The following is a 21,519-nucleotide window of genomic DNA, read 5'->3' as shown; positions in this document are numbered from 1 at the left end:
ATAGCAACAAATAAAATAGCAATAACAATATTAATATATAATAGTCAATGACTCTGATACCATGTACGTATCCCAGGTAATATATAATAGTTATATATTTATTATTTATATTTTTTATATATAATAAAGGGCGGTATAACCGGCCTGATAATGTAAAGAAGAAATTTAGAAATTTAGTATATAATGGCTATAATATAATATAATACAAAAACTTATATATAATATAAAATATTATATAAAAGTTATTCTATATATAATATAGAAAATAATTTTTATATACATATATAAATGAGTCTGATTCGATTTAAATCCGTTTTCAAAATGTAAAAATTAGTACCAAACGGCTTCTCAATTGGTTTTTGTTTTTAGAAATAAAAAATGGACTGAAATGGTTATGAGCTGAACCAGTCCGATCGATTTTCCTATTTGTTTTTACCACCCTAGAAAATATTATTCCACTCTATAGGCATTATGTCAAACTGCGTAAATCTATGAGTCTCCCTCTCTTTATTTTTTCTATATTTATTTTTTATTAATTGCTATAGATGTATGTACTAGACTGCCACCAAAGGCTCCAAACCATATTAATTGAGGCCCAAATCGTCTAGTGGACACAAAATGACTCTTTCTCACTTTTCGACTTGTGCAATTTTTGGGCATAAACACCAAGTTTAAATGCATAATCACCTATTGCAGTTTTCAACTGACCTCGAGCTATATTTTTGATGATATTATTGCTCTTCTTTTTCCTTCTTTTTTTGTTTTTGTTTTTTTATGTACCGAATTTGTTGTAATTGACACTTTCAACCCACTTTTTTTGTATCTCTCTCTTTTAGATTAATGAAATATGTGAATGATCGTAAGATTCGTGCATGACATCTCTCATGTTTTATGGATTAAGTTGGCTGGTAATAACAATAATAAATGGCCTATGACTTGGTGGTGGATATTTCTCCAAAGACGAAGAGGATCTCATCTAAATCTTATTAGGAAATCGAAGGTAGCAGCTACATAAGATCAAAGACGTGGTGAGGGCACCTTAAGGGTGTAACTTTTTAACCACAACATTACTAATCAAATTTAAAAAAATTATGTGACAACTTACAAACAATTGTAACCGCAACCCTCACTCTGGGTTTGTCGTTTTCAACACACCAAATTACAAAATTGAGCCTCCACAGATCGATGGCTGAATTTCTACATCTCAATATAGGAAAAATGTGATTTCACTATAAGAATATTGCTTATTTATAACCAATTATTTTCTGTAAAAATGATTTTTTTTTTTTTTTTGTCAAAATGAGTCTATTTTCATCGCAAATAGTCATTTTCATCGCAAATAATCTGTCAAAAATGCTTGTTTTTCTTGTAGTGAATTTGCATGACTTAATCAATGTACTACTACTTACTAAATGAATAAATTACTTGGAAGCCTTATCAATGCATGCCTTCTTTTTAAATCTTACTTTTTGTAGAGTTATAGATCTAGATTATTTGATCAACCAAATAATCAACCGCCTTGTTATAATTTGGACACCAGATTCAATGCTGTCGATTGAGATCTTTTAATTATTTTTTGAGATACTTTAAAAGGAAATATTACTATATAACTAAGATTCATTTATCAAAATTAGATGTTAGCTCATGATTTTTCAACATGTATCATGGCTATATATATATATATGATGGCATACAATTTTGGAATATTGCTATATTTCAAAGTCATTGATCCATTTTACTTACCCTTGATCTACAAGGCTAGGAGGCAACTAATATTGATTGTTCTTAAATATACTCTATATCGATCTACCTCTCAAGTCTCAAGACTTGGTTTTTTGAATGTATTTGTCCTAATCTTTATATATTTGTAAGTCTATTCTACCTCTTGAGTCTAATTTTTAGAAGAAAGTAGGTGGAAGAAATCCTTGTTGAGATCAAAGTCATAATAATATGGATAGTAAAAGGTTAGGCTGGCTAGCTAGCTCTGAAAGTTCGACCCTGCATGTGGTACAATTAGCGAAAGCAAAAGGACCAGTGTTGGTCGGGGTTTTATTTAAAAACTTATTATCCCAGCATCAAAACGACACCATTTTACAACACCATTTTGATGAACTAAAAACGGTGTCGTTTTATGCTAAGGGCTAAAACCTCCCTTATGCCCCAATTTCACAACTCTCTCTCCCTCTCTCTCTCGCACGCGCGCGCCGAAACCCTAGCCTCCTATCACTCTTCCTCCTCCTCTGATGATCGAATCTCTTTTGTCACATGGTCGTCGTCTTCTTCACTTTGTCACTCCATCGTTGATGTCAAGAACCGAGGTGTAACAGCCCGCTAGAAATTCAATTGTGAAATTTCTATTAACTTTAGGAACCTCGTGAAAACCTCGTGAAAACCCCATAAGTTTTCACGAATCCATTAATCGTATAGGTTTTTGTCTAACTATATAGTTAGTGTTATTATTTACAATGGTATCAGAAGTGTGTTTTTGATTATTGGAGATAGTTAGAAGTGTCAAAATGTATTATGGTTTGTGCCATTAGACTCGAAGGGTTATTTAAAGTCTTATGGCGCAATAACATTTTTTCATATTTTCGGACAAAACGTCTGTTCAAAACTGTAGATATTATTGGATAAAAAGAAATATCCTGAGGTAATTTTCATGAATATTATTGGGTAAAAATATTTTGAGTTGATTTTTATAGATATTATTAGATAAAAATATCTTAAGTTGATTTTTGTAGATACTATTGAATAGAATATTATGAGATAATCTTTTATAGATATTTTGGGTAGGAGAAAACTACACTCATCTCTCAACTCCAGCCTCATCTCTTCCATATCTCATCCATAATTATCTCCAGCCACCTCTCCCCACGAAATTATCTTCATTTACACTTTCCATTGAAAGAATATCAAACACTCTCTCTCGGACAGCTTTTAGGAGGTATTTTGCACGCCAATTTCGAAGCTGTTGTAAGTGTTTTATCATAAAGTCTCCTTCATATAAGTTGTTCCTTTTTTAGTCTAGTTTGCATGGATATCTTATTTTCCCCATTTGAAGATCATTTGGTTAGTCAAATATTGTATAAACTATAGAAAGGTCATTCTGGGAGGTAAACTGGAGAATATGTTATAGTTTGGAGTTTTTGACCAAGCTAATGGATAGATATTGGTCCGAAATTTTTATGGAGTATTGTTAACATGTATATGTGACTATTGGTTGAGGATTTTTGCATGATTAAATGTTTTGATGAAAGATTTTCTTAGATTTAGAAACTTAGAAACTGGAAGAAGAAAAACAGTTTCTGTTTTAAGAAAGTTTAACTCTTTGGTGGTCTAAACCCATTCTAATGACTTTAATAATTTTATTGGAGGATCCTAAGTATCTTATATACATGTTATATTATTATTTTGAAGGTATTTGATGTTAGTTTCAAAGATATGAAATTTTATGCAAAGAGATATTCAAATAAGCCAAAGTATGGATATTCTTGGCTAAATTTATGTTTTGGTTAATTTCTAACCATGTGATCTTGAATTAGAAGCTTATATATATTTTAGGACATCTTTTTAAACCATGTGATGGTTTGGTTTGAAGATCATATATTTATAAGTTATAGATCAAGAGATTTATCAAAACTAGTTGAGGAAAAAGTTTCTGTTTTTGAACTAAGTGTAAAATCAAAAACTCCAAATGTTATTTTGTGATTTTGGTGACTTTAGTTTGATGATTTAAAGTATGGTTGATGTTAGGATGATATTATGAATATGTTAGAAGTAAGATTTGATTTTTAAAATTCTTAGAGATGTTTTGATTTAAGGTCAAAACTTGTGATTTAAGTGCTTGGATCTTTTTACAAAAAAGTTTGGTGTTAATTATTAGCTTTTTCTAAATGGATGTTTTAAGTATGGTTTTGAACTTAGGATTGGAAGATGTTTGTTGCAAAATTTTGGTTTAAGCATGAGTTTTGAAGTTGGAAGGAATTGCAACAAAAATAAAGGGAAATGACCTATGGATGTTTCGACCATAGTGTGTTCTTCATAGTTGTGTTTTGTTTTAAATTTTTCTGAGTTGATATTTAAGTTTAGGACAAAATTTACATGAAAAATGTAAATTTTGGAAACTTTTGGAGTTAGTATGCAAAATCCTTAAGTTATGGGTAAAACAGTCATTTTCCCACATGTAAAGAGTAAAATGGAAATTTTACTCTTTAAGTTAGAATTTTCCATATTTCAAATTATTAGTGATTTAGTTCTAACTTTTAGAATCACTAATTTCAGTTCCTCGTGATCGTACTTGAAGTTTTATAAAAAACGCAGAGATCGAAGTAAGTTAGTTTTTAACTTACTAGCAGTCTACTGTGTATGTGTGCTAAGTAAAGGAATTACAGTGTATGTATGTGTGTTATCATATATGTCATGCCATGCCAAGTTATCACGTAATTGTCTATTATACAGAATTTATTCTGTCGTCAATTTTTATCTGTTACATAATATATTCTGTCATGTATTACTGTACCTTACAAGTACGTCATGCTAAGTATGCCATCTATTACATGTATGTCAAGTCATGTAATATTCACTGTTGCAAGTATGTCATATTAAATATGTTGTCTATTATATGTTATGCAATGTTACGAAATATTTCTATCTCAAGTTGGTCATGTATTTCAAGTTATATTCAAGTCACGTTATGTTACGTCAGGGCTTCAGTCATTTCGTATTCCAGTCACGTTTCATCTTGAGTACATTCAGTTTATGTAGAATACATAGGCCACAACAACTGTGGAGTATGTATTTACATATAGAATACATGGGGCCACAACAACTGTGGAGTATGTATTTAACTGCATAGTGATGTGTAGAATACATGGGGCCACAACAACTGTGGAGTATGTATTTTTAATGTTAAGTCAAGTTTGTGTAGAATACATGGGGCCACAACAACTGTGGAGTATGTATTTACACGTAGAATACATGGGGCCACAACAACTGTGGAGTATGTATTTTTCATGTTAATTCAAGTTTCAGAACAAGTTCATGCTAAGTCAAGTTTCAGATCAAGTTCATGTCAAGTCAAGTCAAGTTCATGATTCAATTTAAGCTATGTCAATTATGCTATGTTGTACGCTAAATTATCCTTTAATTACTTATGAATTTGATTATGCATTTATGCTTTTACTGTCATACATGCATCATTAGTCTGTATGGAAGTTTTTTGTTAACTTGCTGAGATTTGTAATCAAATCTCACTGTGGTAGTCCCAACTACCATTCCCCCCGAATGGTAGATCTTGTTACAGGACCTGAAGGAGGATCAGGAGCTGACCAACTAGACATAGTCGACTAAACGACGGTGCGTCGTTAATGTTAATATAGTAGTTAAATTACTACTTGTACGATGGAGTTGCATCTCCAGTACTTTTGGATTATAACTATTGTAGACTAGTGCTGTGATCTTAGTTATTCAATGGATCTTTATGTATGAAGTATGTTTTAAGCATTTGGGATATTTTCAATTTGGTGCATAATATTGCTAAAGAAAAAAAAAATTATCCGCTGCGAATATTGCATAATGTTAGATGCATGTTAGGAACATTGCATCTTATATGTCATGAACGGGGGAAGGTAACCTGGTGTTGTATGTCTCGACGCTTCAAATGTCCGTCCAATCCCAAACGGAATTTGGGGGCGTCACAAGGTGGTATCAGAGCAATACATCTCTGGGCAGTAAATCCACATGTCCTTAGGAAATGCACCAAATATTAGGCTTGAAATTTTAGTCGTCAGTAGGCTTGAATTTCTTAAGGTATGAAGGGTAGTATGTGGTTTTAATATATATACTCGTGTGTTTCAAGAAGGGACACATGACTCGTGATAGAATACCTCGGAATCCTAAGGGAGATAACAATCAAAAGGATCAGAATTTTCCGATGGATAAAGAATTAGTTGAGGTAAACATAGTTAACGTTGATCTGATTGCAATTGATGGTAGTATTGCATTATTATTATTTTGGAGTAAGTCAAGTCATTGGGGTTGGTAAATTGTACATTGTTTGATTCAAACGAGTCATTGTTTCTATTAATTGTGGTAGTGCTTGAGAATTCAGCTTGGAAGCTGAATTGTTACGCTAGTGGTAAGAGTAACAATTTTCATTAGAAGTATTATTGTTCATACCAATGTAGATATAGAATACATTTTAGTAATATGAGAAAGGATATGTAGGATTGATGAATGGTATTCCACATATTTGGAGAATTGCTTTGATTCTAAAAATACGATAGAAATTGTGTTTGGAAGAGTAATTTGATTAGGAGAAGCTTTAGCCTTAGTAGGATTCATTTATGATAATAGTATTACCACGCCGCCAGTAAATGATTTCTAGCAAAGCACTATCTTTATGGATACATAAATCGATCTTGTTTTGAAGATTATTATATGGAGAGTAAAATCTTGGTCTTGAGGATTTATGTGAACATTAGGAACAAATCATTTAGAGTTAGAATAATTGATAACTTATGATGGATAAAAGAGTTATGACAATCATAAGAGAGAAAGTCTCAAGTTTAAGTTATTAACTGGTCAGTTATCGAAGTACCACCTAGGGAGATGACTGATTGTTGCGATTATAAAGAAGTAAGTTAGTCCTAAACCAGTAGAACTCCTTGAGGTTTTTATTAACTTGAAGATTACTGAGAGTTTGGATATGCATGATTAAATGCATATTTATATGAGTCATTGGATCATGTCATATATATGAAAATCCCTGAAAGAAATAAAATGGAATACATATAACATATACCAGAAGATAGAAACACAAATATGAATATTTGTGAAATATTATTTTATTATCATAAAGCAAAATTACAGAAATTTGAGGCTCTTTGCCTCAATCTTTAAACGTTTTTGCTTTTCAAAAATCTGCATGCCTCTCCTATCTAAAGGAGTAGCCACGCGAAAAGAAGAGTTAAGCAAAGATTTTCAATCTCTGTTCTCTCGCTTTACTGCTTCTATCTTCATGTTGGATTCCATAAGAAGCCTCTGAAGGATAGAAATTTTCTCATGGAGTTTGTCAACCCCACCAGTCCTGGATTGCAGTCGCTGAGAATATGCGACAATGGCTGATGAGTATCGAGTACCGAGACTCACAAGCTCGTAGATAAGTTCATTATCTGACTTATTAGTCAGATCATTATTGGATTGCATTATAGAACCTACGGAAGAAGCATAAACAACTGGTGAACGAGGTGCAGAATACCTCATGTTTTGGCAATAAGAAGATTGCTGAGCCATTGCAAAGTGAGTAAGCAGAAAGAGATTGCAGAGTAAGAATGCAGACTAATTTCAGAAAAGTGAAGAAGATGAGATGAGAAAGAAGATGAACTGAATAATTCTTTTATAGAGAAAATTATGACGAATCATCTCTCGTGAATCATTTCTCTACAAGAGACAAGAGCAATGTAGTATCATAGCTGCGGTGCCTGACAATTACAGAAGAACAAAGTAGTGTCATAGCTATGCGGCGCCTGACAACTACAGAAGACCTATAAAAATCATGCGCATCAGAGTTGTCTGGTCTAAAACAGAGGCCACTGATTTAAAAAAAAACAGAGAGAGAGAGAGGATAACGACTTAATTTTGATGAATTCTCTACTAACTTTGGTATTTACAAGAACACTTAAACTATATCGCCTATGTTTTTCTAAAGAAAAGTTTCAGAAGATTATTTACTTAAAATTTTAAGTTTGGAGAGTGTCTCGATACAAATTGGCCAACCTTATGAAAAGAAGTATAATATAATTGTTGATTAAAATAAGAGAGTTAAAGAATGACATAATCTCAAAGGTAAATATATACGGGATAGACACCAGGTTGGTAAGCAACACATATTTCTTAACTTGTTACTTCTTACTTACTTCGATTTCGAGGACGAAATCTTTTTTTTAGGAGGGGAGATTGTAACAGCCCGCTAGAAATTCAATTGTGAAATTTCTATTAACTTTAGGAACCTCGTGAAAACCCCATAAGTTTTCACGAATCCATTAATCGTATAGGTTTTTGTCTAACTATATCGTTAGTGTTATTATTTACAATGGTATCAGAAGTGTGTTTTTGATTATTGGAGATAGTTAGAAGTGTCAAAATGTATTATGGTTTGTGCCATTAGACTCGGAGGGTTATTTAAAGTCTTATGGCGCAATAACAAACATTTTTTCATATTTTCGGACAAAACGTCTGTTCAAAACTGTAGATATTATTGGATAAAAAGAAATATCTTGAGATAATTTTCATGAATATTATTGGGTAAAAATATTTTGAGTTGATTTTTATAGATATTATTAGATAAAAATATCTTAAGTTGATTTTTGTAGATACTATTGAATAGAATATTATGAGATAATCTTTTATAGATATTTTGGATAGGAGAAAACTACACTCATCTCTCAACTCCAGCCTCATCTCTTCCATATCTCATCCATAATTATCTCCAGCCACCTCTCCCCACGAAATTATCTTCATTTACACTTTCCATTGAAAGAATATCAAACACTCTCTCTCGGACAGCTTTTAGGAGGTATTTTGCACGCCACTTTCGAAGCTGTTGTAAGTGTTTTATCATAAAGTCTCCTTCATATAAGTTGTTCCTTTTTTAGTATAGTTGACATGGATATCTTATTTGCCCCATTTGAAAATCATTTGGTCAGTCAAATATTGTATAAACTATAGAAAGGTTATTCTGGGAGGTAAACTGGAGAATATGTTATAGTTTGGAGTTTTTGACCAAGCTAATGGATAGATATTGGTCCAAAATTTTTATGGAGTATTGTTAACATGTATATGTGACTATTGGTTGAGGATTTTTGCATGATTAAATGTTTTGATGAAAGATTTTCTTAGATTTAGAAACTTAGAAACTGGAAGAAGAAAAACAGTTTCTGTTTTGAGAAAGTTTAACTCTTTGGTGGTCTAAACCCATTCTAATGACTTTAATAATTTTATTGGAGGATCCTAAGTATCTTATATACATGTTATATTATTATTTTGAAGGTATTTGATGTTAGTTTCAAAGATATGAAATTTTATGCAGAGAGATATTCAAATAAGCCAAAGTGTGGATATTCTTGGCTAAATTTATGTTTTGGTTAATTTCTAACCATGTGATCTTGAATTAGAAGCTTATATATATTTTAGGAAATCTTTTTAAACCATGTGATGGTTTGGTTTGAAGATCATATATTTATAAGTTATAGATCAAGAGATTTATCAAAACTAGTTGAGGAAAAAGTTTCTGTTTTTGAACTAAGTGTAAAATCAAAAACTCCAAATGTTATTTTGTGATTTTGGTGACTTTAGTTTGATGATTTAAAGTATGGTTGATGTTAGGATGATATTATGAATATGTTAGAAGTAAGATTTGATTTTTAAAATTCTTGGAGATGTTTTGATTTAGAGTCAAAACTTGTGATTTAAGTGCTTGGATCTTTTTACAAAAAATTTTGGTGTTAATTATTAGCTTTTTCTAAATGGATGTTTTAAGTATGGTTTTGAACTTAGGATTGGAAGATGTTTGTTGCAAAATTTTGGTTTAAGCATGAGTTTTGAAGTTGGAAGGAATTGCAACAAAAATAAAGGGAAATGGCCTATGGATGTTTCGACCATAGTGTGTTCTTCATGGTTGTGTTTTGTTTTAAATTTTTCTGAGTTGATATTTAAGTTTAGGACAAAATTTACTTGAAAAATGTAAATTTTGGAAACTTTTGGAGTTAGTATGCAAAATCCTTAAGTTATGGGTAAAACGGTCATTTTCCCACATGTAAAGAGTAAAATGGAAATTTTACTCTTTAAGTTAGAATTTTCCATATTTCAAATTATTAGTGATTTAGTTCTAACTTTTAGAATCACTAATTTCAGTTCCTCGTGATCGTACTTGAAGTTTTATAAAAAACGCAGAGATCCAGGTAAGTTAGTTTTTAACTTACTAGCAGTCTACTGTGTATGTGTGCTAAGTAAAGGAATTACAGTGTATGTATGTGTGTTATCATATATGTCATGCCATGCCAAGTTATCACGTAATTGTCTATTATACAGAATTTATTCTGTCGTCAATTTTTATCTGTTACATAATATATTCTGTCATGTATTACTGTACCTTACAAGTACGTCATGCTAAATATGCCATCTATTATATGTATGTCAAGTCATGTAATATTCACTGTTGCAAGTATGTCATATTAAATATGTTGTCTATTATATGTTATGCAATGTTACGAAATATTTCTATCTCAAGTTGGTCATGTATTTCAAGTTATATTCAAGTCACGTTATGTTACGTCAGGGCTTCAGTCATTTCGTATTCCAGTCACGTTTCATCTTGAGTACATTCAGTTTATGTAGAATACATAGGCCACAACAACTGTGGAGTATGTATTTACATATAGAATACATGGGGCCACAACAACTGTGGAGTATGTATTTAACTGCATAGTGATGTGTAGAATACATGGGGCCATAACAACTGTGGAGTATGTATTTTTAATGTTAAGTCAAGTTTGTGTAGAATACATGGGGCCACAACAACTGTGGAGTATGTATTTACACGTAGAATACATGGGGCCACAACAACTGTGGAGTATGTATTTTTCATGTTAATTCAAGTTTCAGAACAAGTTCATGCTAAGTCAAGTTTCAGATCAAGTTCATGTCAAGTCAAGTCAAGTTCATGATTCAATTTAAGCTATGTCAATTATGCTATGTTGTACGCTAAATTATCCTTTAATTACTTATGAATTTGATTATGCATTTATGCTTTTACTGTCATACATGCATCATTAGTCTGTATGGAAGTTTTTTGTTAACTTGCTGAGATTTGTAATCAAATCTCACTGTGGTAGTCCCAACTACCATTCCCCCCGAATGGTAGATCTTGTTACAGGACCTGAAGGAGGATCAGGAGCTGACCAACTAGACATAGTCGACTAAACGACGGTGCGTCGTTAATGTTAATATAGTAGTTAAATTACTACTTGTACGATGGAGTTGCATCTCCAGTACTTTTGGATTATAACTATTGTAGACTAGTGCTGTGATCTTAGTTATTCAATGGATCTTTATGTATGAAGTATGTTTTAAGCATTTGGGATATTTTCAATTTGGTGCATAATATTGCTAAAGAAAAAAAAAATTATCCGCTGCGAATATTGCATAATGTTAGATGCATGTTAGGAACATTGCATCTTATATGTCATGAACGGGGGAAGGTAACCTGGTGTTGTATGTCTCGACGCTTCAAATGTCCGTCCAATCCCAAACGGAATTTGGGGGCGTCACAAGGTGGTATCAGAGCAATACATCTCTGGGCAGTAAATCCACATGTCCTTAGGAAATGCACCAAATATTAGGCTTGAAATTTTAGTCGTCAGTAGGCTTGAATTTCTTAAGGTATGAAGGGTAGTATGTGGTTTTAATATATATACTCGTGTGTTTCAAGAAGGGACACATGACTCGTGATAGAATACCTCGGAATCCTAAGGGAGATAACAATCAAAAGGATCAGAATTTTCCGATGGATAAAGAATTAGTTGAGGTAAACATAGTTAACGTTGATCTGATTGCAATTGATGGTAGTATTGCATTATTATTATTTTGGAGTAAGTCAAGTCATTGGGGTTGGTAAATTGTACATTGTTTGATTCAAACGAGTCATTGTTTCTATTAATTGTGGTAGTGCTTGAGAATTCAGCTTGGAAGCTGAATTGTTACGCTAGTGGTAAGAGTAACAATTTTCATTAGAAGTATTATTGTTCATACCAATGTAGATATAGAATACATTTTAGTAATATGAGAAAGGATATGTAGGATTGATGAATGGTATTCCACATATTTGGAGAATTGCTTTGATTCTAAAAATACGATAGAAATTGTGTTTGGAAGAGTAATTTGATTAGGAGAAGCTTTAGCCTTAGTAGGATTCATTTATGATAATAGTATTACCACGCCGCCAGTAAATGATTTCTAGCAAAGCACTATCTTTATGGATACATAAATCGATCTTGTTTTGAAGATTATTATATGGAGAGTAAAATCTTGGTCTTGAGGATTTATGTGAACATTAGGAACAAATCATTTAGAGTTAGAATAATTGATAACTTATGATGGATAAAAGAGTTATGACAATCATAAGAGAGAAAGTCTCAAGTTTAAGTTATTAACTGGTCAGTTATCGAAGTACCACCTAGGGAGATGACTGATTGTTGCGATTATAAAGAAGTAAGTTAGTCCTAAACCAGTAGAACTCCTTGAGGTTTTTATTAACTTGAAGATTACTGAGAGTTTGGATATGCATGATTAAATGCATATTTATATGAGTCATTGGATCATGTCATATATATGAAAATCCCTGAAAGAAATAAAATGGAATACATATAACATATACCAGAAGATAGAAACACAAATATGAATATTTGTGAAATATTATTTTATTATCATAAAGCAAAATTACAGAAATTTGAGGCTCTTTGCCTCAATCTTTAAACGTTTTTGCTTTTCAAAAATCTGCATGCCTCTCCTATCTAAAGGAGTAGCCACGCGAAAAGAAGAGTTAAGCAAAGATTTTCAATCTCTGTTCTCTCGCTTTACTGCTTCTATCTTCATGTTGGATTCCATAAGAAGCCTCTGAAGGATAGAAATTTTCTCATGGAGTTTGTCAACCCCACCAGTCCTGGATTGCAGTCGCTGAGAATATGCGACAATGGCTGATGAGTATCGAGTACCGAGACTCACAAGCTCGTAGATAAGTTCATTATCTGACTTATTAGTCAGATCATTATTGGATTGCATTATAGAACCTACGGAAGAAGCATAAACAACTGGTGAACGAGGTGCAGAATACCTCATGTTTTGGCAATAAGAAGATTGCTGAGCCATTGCAAAGTGAGTAAGCAGAAAGAGATTGCAGAGTAAGAATGCAGACTAATTTCAGAAAAGTGAAGAAGATGAGATGAGAAAGAAGATGAACTGAATAATTCTTTTATAGAGAAAATTATGACGAATCATCTCTCGTGAATCATTTCTCTACAAGAGACAAGAGCAATGTAGTATCATAGCTGCGGTGCCTGACAATTACAGAAGAACAAAGTAGTGTCATAGCTATGCGGCGCCTGACAACTACAGAAGACCTATAAAAATCATGCGCATCAGAGTTGTCTGGTCTAAAACAGAGGCCACTGATTTAAAAAAAAACAGAGAGAGAGAGAGGATAACGACTTAATTTTGATGAATTCTCTACTAACTTTGGTATTTACAAGAACACTTAAACTATATCGCCTATGTTTTTCTAAAGAAAAGTTTCAGAAGATTATTTACTTAAAATTTTAAGTTTGGAGAGTGTCTCGATACAAATTGGCCAACCTTATGAAAAGAAGTATAATATAATTGTTGATTAAAATAAGAGAGTTAAAGAATGACATAATCTCAAAGGTAAATATATACGGGATAGACACCAGGTTGGTAAGCAACACATATTTCTTAACTTGTTACTTCTTACTTACTTCGATTTCGAGGACGAAATCTTTTTTTTAGGAGGGGAGATTGTAACAGCCCGCTAGAAATTCAATTGTGAAATTTCTATTAACTTTAGGAACCTCGTGAAAACCCCATAAGTTTTCACGAATCCATTAATCGTATAGGTTTTTGTCTAACTATATCGTTAGTGTTATTATTTACAATGGTATCAGAAGTGTGTTTTTGATTATTGGAGATAGTTAGAAGTGTCAAAATGTATTATGGTTTGTGCCATTAGACTCGGAGGGTTATTTAAAGTCTTATGGCGCAATAACAAACATTTTTTCATATTTTCGGACAAAACGTCTGTTCAAAACTGTAGATATTATTGGATAAAAAGAAATATCTTGAGATAATTTTCATGAATATTATTGGGTAAAAATATTTTGAGTTGATTTTTATAGATATTATTAGATAAAAATATCTTAAGTTGATTTTTGTAGATACTATTGAATAGAATATTATGAGATAATCTTTTATAGATATTTTGGATAGGAGAAAACTACACTCATCTCTCAACTCCAGCCTCATCTCTTCCATATCTCATCCATAATTATCTCCAGCCACCTCTCCCCACGAAATTATCTTCATTTACACTTTCCATTGAAAGAATATCAAACACTCTCTCTCGGACAGCTTTTAGGAGGTATTTTGCACGCCACTTTCGAAGCTGTTGTAAGTGTTTTATCATAAAGTCTCCTTCATATAAGTTGTTCCTTTTTTAGTATAGTTGACATGGATATCTTATTTGCCCCATTTGAAAATCATTTGGTCAGTCAAATATTGTATAAACTATAGAAAGGTTATTCTGGGAGGTAAACTGGAGAATATGTTATAGTTTGGAGTTTTTGACCAAGCTAATGGATAGATATTGGTCCAAAATTTTTATGGAGTATTGTTAACATGTATATGTGACTATTGGTTGAGGATTTTTGCATGATTAAATGTTTTGATGAAAGATTTTCTTAGATTTAGAAACTTAGAAACTGGAAGAAGAAAAACAGTTTCTGTTTTGAGAAAGTTTAACTCTTTGGTGGTCTAAACCCATTCTAATGACTTTAATAATTTTATTGGAGGATCCTAAGTATCTTATATACATGTTATATTATTATTTTGAAGGTATTTGATGTTAGTTTCAAAGATATGAAATTTTATGCAGAGAGATATTCAAATAAGCCAAAGTGTGGATATTCTTGGCTAAATTTATGTTTTGGTTAATTTCTAACCATGTGATCTTGAATTAGAAGCTTATATATATTTTAGGACATCTTTTTAAACCATGTGATGGTTTGGTTTGAAGATCATATATTTATAAGTTATAGATCAAGAGATTTATCAAAACTAGTTGAGGAAAAAGTTTCTGTTTTTGGACTAAGTGTAAAATCAAAAACTCCAAATGTTATTTTGTGATTTTGGTGACTTTAGTTTGATGATTTAAAGTATGGTTGATGTTAGGATGATATTATGAATATGTTAGAAGTAAGATTTGATTTTTAAAATTCTTGGAGATGTTTTGATTTAGAGTCAAAACTTGTGATTTAAGTGCTTGGATCTTTTTACAAAAAAGTTTGGTGTTAATTATTAGCTTTTTCTAAATGGATGTTTTAAGTATGGTTTTGAACTTAGGATTGGAAGATGTTTGTTGCAAAATTTTGGTTTAAGCATGAGTTTTGAAGTTGGAAGGAATTGCAACAAAAATAAAGGGAAATGGCCTATGGATGTTTCGACCATAGTGTGTTCTTCATGGTTGTGTTTTGTTTTAAATTTTTCTGAGTTGATATTTAAGTTTAGGACAAAATTTACATGAAAAATGTAAATTTTGGAAACTTTTGGAGTTAGTATGCAAAATCCTTAAGTTATGGGTAAAACGGTCATTTTCCCACATGTAAAGAGTAAAATGGAAAATTTTACTCTTTAAGTTAGAATTTTCCATATTTCAAATTATTAGTGATTTAGTTCTAACTTTTAGAATCACTAATTTCAGTTCCTCGTGATCGTACTTGAAGTTTTATAAAAAACGCAGAGATCCAGGTAAGTTAGTTTTTAACTTACTAGCAGTCTACTGTGTATGTGTGCTAAGTAAAGGAATTACAGTGTATGTATGTGTGTTATCATATATGTCATGCCATGCCAAGTTATCACGTAATTGTCTATTATACAGAATTTATTCTGTCGTCAATTTTTATCTGTTACATAATATATTTTGTCATGTATTACTGTACCTTACAAGTACGTCATGCTAAATATGCCATCTATTATATATATGTCAAGTCATGTAATATTCACTGTTGCAAGTATGTCATATTAAATATGTTGTCTATTATATGTTATGCAATGTTACGAAATATTTCTATCTCAAGTTGGTCATGTATTTCAAGTTATATTCAAGTCACGTTATGTTACATCAGGGCTTCAGTCATTTCGTATTCCAGTCACGTTTCATCTTGAGTACATTCAGTTTATGTAGAATACATGGGGCCACAACAACTGTGGAGTATGTATTTACATATAGAATACATGGGGCCACAACAACTGTGGAGTATGTATTTAACTGCATAATGATGTGTAGAATACATGGGGCCACAACAACTGTGGAGTATGTATTTAACTGCATAGTGATGTGTAGAATACATGGGGCCACAACAACTGTGGAGTATATATTTACACATAGAATACATGGGGCCACAATAACTGTGGAGTATGTATTTTTAATGTTAAGTCAAGTTTGTGTAGAATACATGGGGCCACAACAACTGTGGAGTATGTATTTACACGTAGAATACATGGGGCCACAACAACTGTGGAGTATGTATTTTTCATGTTAATTCAAGTTTCAGAGCAAGTTCATGCTAAGTCAAGTTTCAGATCAAGTTCATGTCAAGTCAAGTTCAGTTCATGATTCAATTTAAGTTATGTCAATTATGCTATGTTGTATGCTAAGTTATGCTTTAATTACTTATGAATTTGATTATGCATTTATGCTTTTACTGTCATACATGCATCATTAGTCTGTATGGAAGTTTTTTGTTAACTTGTTGAGATTTGTAATCAAATCTCACTGTGGTAGTCCCAACTACCATTCCCCCCGAATGGTAGATCTTGTTACAGGACCTGAAAGAGGATCAGGAGCTGACCAACTAGACACAGTCGACTAAACGACGGTGCGTCGTTAATGTTAATATAGTAGTTAAATTACTACTTGTACGATGGAGTTGCATCTCCAGTACTTTTAGATCATAACTATTTTGGACTAGTGCTGTGATCTTAGTTATTCAATGGATCTTTATGTATGAAGTATGTTTTAAGCATTTGGGATATTTTCAATTTGGTGCATAGTATTGCTAAAGAAAAAAAAAATTATCCGCTGCGAATATTGCATAATGTTAGATGCATGTTAGGAACATTGCATCTTATATGTCATGAACGGGGGCAGGTAACCTGGTGTTGCATGTCTCGACGCTTCAAATGTCCGTCCAATCCCAAACGGAATTTGGGGGCGTCACACGAGGTTTGTTCTCTACATTTGATTTCGATTTAGGCCTGTTTTGTTCCCTATGCTACCTACTATTTGTTCTTAAATTTCAATTTCTTTCCTTGATAGATTATATGTTTTCTGTACATACGGTTTCCTAAAAAAATAAAATAAAAAAATCCTTTTGTTTGAAAATTTTGCCAATTTTAAGTAACAATATTTTTGATGTAATATTTACGCTTTCTTTCCCTATATATAAACATGACTTATTTTGGCCAGCTTATATAGTTACAAGTTAATTTTATTTTAGGCAAATTTCTTGCCCATATGTTATGCTAATCAAATTTCTTATCCTTTTAGGTACTGTACTTATGTGCTTGTTCATTCAACTGGTTTTCTTAAAACTTGAAGAATATGACATACAGAATTGCGTTTTGCATACGTTCGTAGGCTTCAGACTCAATTCTTGTAGTGATCTATTCTTGTATCCTTTCTTCTCACAAGGAAAAAAAATAGTTACTCAAGCGGAATAAATTGAAGGAACAAGGTGGCTGCTGATGATTGGGATTGGCAGTGGCAGTCATTATGGGCCCCCCAACACCAAACTATGACTCAAGTGTGAATATTATTCCACTCCAACTCTGGGCCTTTTGGTCTTTAAGTGGGTTCTCTCTCGAGACTTAACCCGCTTTAATTAGCCACCTATAATACAGCATCATTTCATTTCCCTTACGAATTATTCTTATTCTTAACTAAACAAAACCCAAAACCCACGAAGCCCAAAGTCTAAAGTTATAAGTGGATATTGTGTTTTTAGTATGTATGTGAGTGCAGCAAGCCCAACTTAGGTAGAAGCCCACGCTGTGAAGTAAAGCCCAGCCCTAAACCAAGCCTAGTTTTTATGTTATCGTGAGCTTGGTCGGGTATAACTCACTATGCTTGTTCAAATATATTTTTTGGAGTGATCCGTTTGAAATATTCAATCCACCCACCCGATAAAGTCAGGTTGAAATGATATGTGAGTTGGTCTGAATCTCCGATGCAGTATTCCGTAGGCAAAACAGTAACCCCCGATGATTTCTCTAGAAAAAATCCTAAGCCTCTCTCTCTCTCTTCTCTTTCTCTCTCACCGTTGTGGCTCTCTCTCTCTCTCTGTCTCTCTCTCTCTCTCACCGGTCGTAGCTCCAAGATCAACTCGATTTGCTGATGTATGTTCCTTTTCTCATTCGCCTAGTTTTGGGATTCCTAGTTTTGTTCTGGGTTTTGCGAGTTAAATCGTTCAAAAAGGGGCTATGCTCCCCTTGTTTGTCCTCGTTTTCATTGTTCTCCTTAACACTTATGTTGCCCAGATGACTAACACAAAAGGGGGGTGAATTGAGTTGTATTTAAAAATTAATAATTATAAATTAAATACAGAATATAAAATATAAACAAAATACGAAGCAACAATAAATATAAAGAGTAAGGGTAAGAGAGAAGCAAACTCAGTATGTTAACAAGATTTGGTCCCACTGTCTATGTCCTCGCCTCAAGCTACCCCTTGAGAATCTCCAAATTCACTATTCAACCTCATTCAAGTGAAGATAGAAACATATTATACCTTTAAACAACACCGCTATAAAGGATCCGTGTAGAATACCTTTTAAACTTACAATCACCTTACACATAGTGATTCAACTATTTCCTGTGTAGAATATTTTCTATATGCACAAGAGTTATACATACCCTTTTACTGATACAAGAGATGATAGTTGGTAGGTTATCAGAAAACACTCCTCAATGAGTGAAATAAGAACAATACATCAAACTATATCTCTATCAAAATGAACAAGGGTTAAGGTTCAATGTTTAGAGAAGAGAGAATGAAAGTTTTGAATGAATGTTGTATGCTCTTAGTATTGTAAATTTGAAACTCTCAAATGATCTATTTATAGGCATATGAGACTTCACATTCAAATTTTAAAAGATTCACATGTCAAAGACAATATCATTCACTTTTCCAAAAATTCAAATAAAAGTTTCTTCTTTTTTATTTGTCAAAAACAACATCATTCACTTCTCAAAAATTTCAAACCTAATATTTTTACTTTTCGCATATGACAAAGGAGTATACTTTATTTTTCAAAATTTTCAAACAAAATCATCTACATTTTGCATAAGTCAAAAAGAGCATCAATCACTTTTGAAAATATTTAAATAAAACATGCACATATGAAATATGACACTCAATTATCTTTAATATTTTCAAAATTTAAACCTTTAATCATGTTATACATATGTGAAAGATGACAATCAATCATCTTTCAAAATTTTCAAATTTAATTTTCAAAATATTCATGCACATATGAAAAATGTATTTTAATGCTTTATGATAAAATATTAATTTTTAATCTCAATCCTAATTTCAAATTTTTAAGAGATTTACAATATTACTCTATAAGTTTTAATGTGAACTTGTTCCCTTCTTGCTCATGCTTGGTTTTTTTATATGTTTGACTCTATTATGTAGACAACTTGAGTTTGAGACTCATTTATTCTTTGAATTCATTTGTTATCATCAAAATTTATGTGTAGATATATAATTACACGAAACTTGAAAATTTGGGTTCAACAACTTATGTTCAGATCAAGCATATTGAAGCTCGATTGCCACGATAAGTCTTTGTTTTTGCCTGTCTCCCTTGCCACCGAAGATCCATCTTCCCTTTCCTTCTTTCCAAAGTTTGGCAAGTCTCATTCGGCCTTGTGCTTTCTATCTAGATTAGGTGTCGCTAAAGGATCCTTGTTGAATCGTTTGCCATACCTGGATTGTCGCCATAGCCCACATCCATCCCTTATTGTCTAACTCCCCCTTCTTCGATTTTTAGCTTGTGATTTGTGGATTTTGGGTTGATTTATTTCTTCTTATTTTTAGCTTATGACCATTTGACTAAACCCAGTAATAAAAATCAAACAAAATTCATGTATATTTGAAGTTTTGGGACAATGGGATTAATTTGGGCTCCAGGAAATAAGAATTTCTCCTTATGTCGGTTTAAGGGTTGTTTTAGAAAGATATATAATATTTGAGTTTTGTTCATTCTTTGAGGAGGTGGCTATGAAAAAGTGATTTCAGAGTGGCTCTTCAGACAGTTTAGCAATGAGAAAGTTTTCTTTGCATGGAGCCTATCTGTATTACTTCTTTTTTGTTATTTCCTTCTTCTATTTTTGGATGAACGAGTTTTATAATTATTGGTTTGTATGATATGATTTTTGAGTTTTATAGTTATTGGTCTGGAAATGATTTTTGATAGATATGGGGAGGTATGGTAATAATGATAGGAAAGAGAATGAAGGGGTTAGGGTTGAAGTGGTGGAGGGGAAGAGAGAGAGAGTGTAGGCAGTGGAGATTCTTGGAGAAAACTCCAAGGGGTTGGCTCAAGTGTTAAAGGCTTTGGGCTTGGGGGTATGCTCTCCCAAGTCTAAGGTTCAAATCTCATTGAGTAAACAATCTTTAGGGGCCATCAGATCTAGAAATTTTCTCCTTAAATTACCCGATGTGCACTTGTTGGAAACTTCTTACTGAGGGTCTATGCACTCTTGGGATTAGTCAGAACGTTGTTCCTGGACACATGGTGCTAGTGAAAAAAAAAAGATTATTGGAGAGATATCCATTTGTGAGTTGTGGCAAGGTTTGCAGTGCAGTTGGAAATAGGGGAGAGGATGAGGCAGAGAGAGAAAAGGGCTTTCAAGCAGGAGATATTGGTTAGAGTAAGGGAGGCTTGCTTCTTTAGTGCCGAAGCTGCCACCATTGTTGCCGAGGTTCTTCCAGCAAAGCACTTCCTCTATTTGATGTAGAGTTGGAAAATTGTTGCAGAAGGGTTATAAATTAACCATTTTTACGTTTATATGTTTAGACTTGGTTTAGTTTGTTCAATCATTTGAGACCCATTTGTGTTAAATTTTGAAGTTTTGTGAGGCTGAGTCTGACTTTGTCACTTTTCTGAGTTGATGTTAAATGTGTACTCCTTCATGCAACAAAAAGAAAAATGTAATTTATGCACAAAGCCTTTCAAAATAATAAAAAGGGTAGTAGGTAGTGGGAATTTCAAGTGATTTGAATAGTAATGCAAGATGAGAAATTCTACTCAGAGGCCACTAAAGTTTCCAACACCACACACCAACTGAGCTGGTTTTGTTTATTTATTTATTTTTTATCAAAATGCATTGTTAGACTCATCCCCACAATTTCCTTATTTTTCACGTTACCTCCATTTGAATTTTTCCTTCTCCTCTCTTTTCAGTCTTCTCTCTCCATGGCAATCTCTCTCCCTCTAAGAATTTGTAATAAAACACAGAACTTTCAAGTTAGAACATCTGGGAGGAGACTAAATAACAAGGAATAAATTGTTGGTGGGTTAGATAGCAATAACAGAGAATATCTAGGAGGGGACAAATAAAGCTCTGTTATTGCTGGGTTAGAAGCCTTCGGCATACTTGGGAGGGGA

Source organism: Carya illinoinensis, chromosome 11 (genome assembly GCF_018687715.1).
Source record: "Carya illinoinensis cultivar Pawnee chromosome 11, C.illinoinensisPawnee_v1, whole genome shotgun sequence".
Lineage (NCBI taxonomy): Eukaryota > Viridiplantae > Streptophyta > Magnoliopsida > Fagales > Juglandaceae > Carya > Carya illinoinensis.
This window is presented reverse-complemented; position numbering follows the sequence as displayed.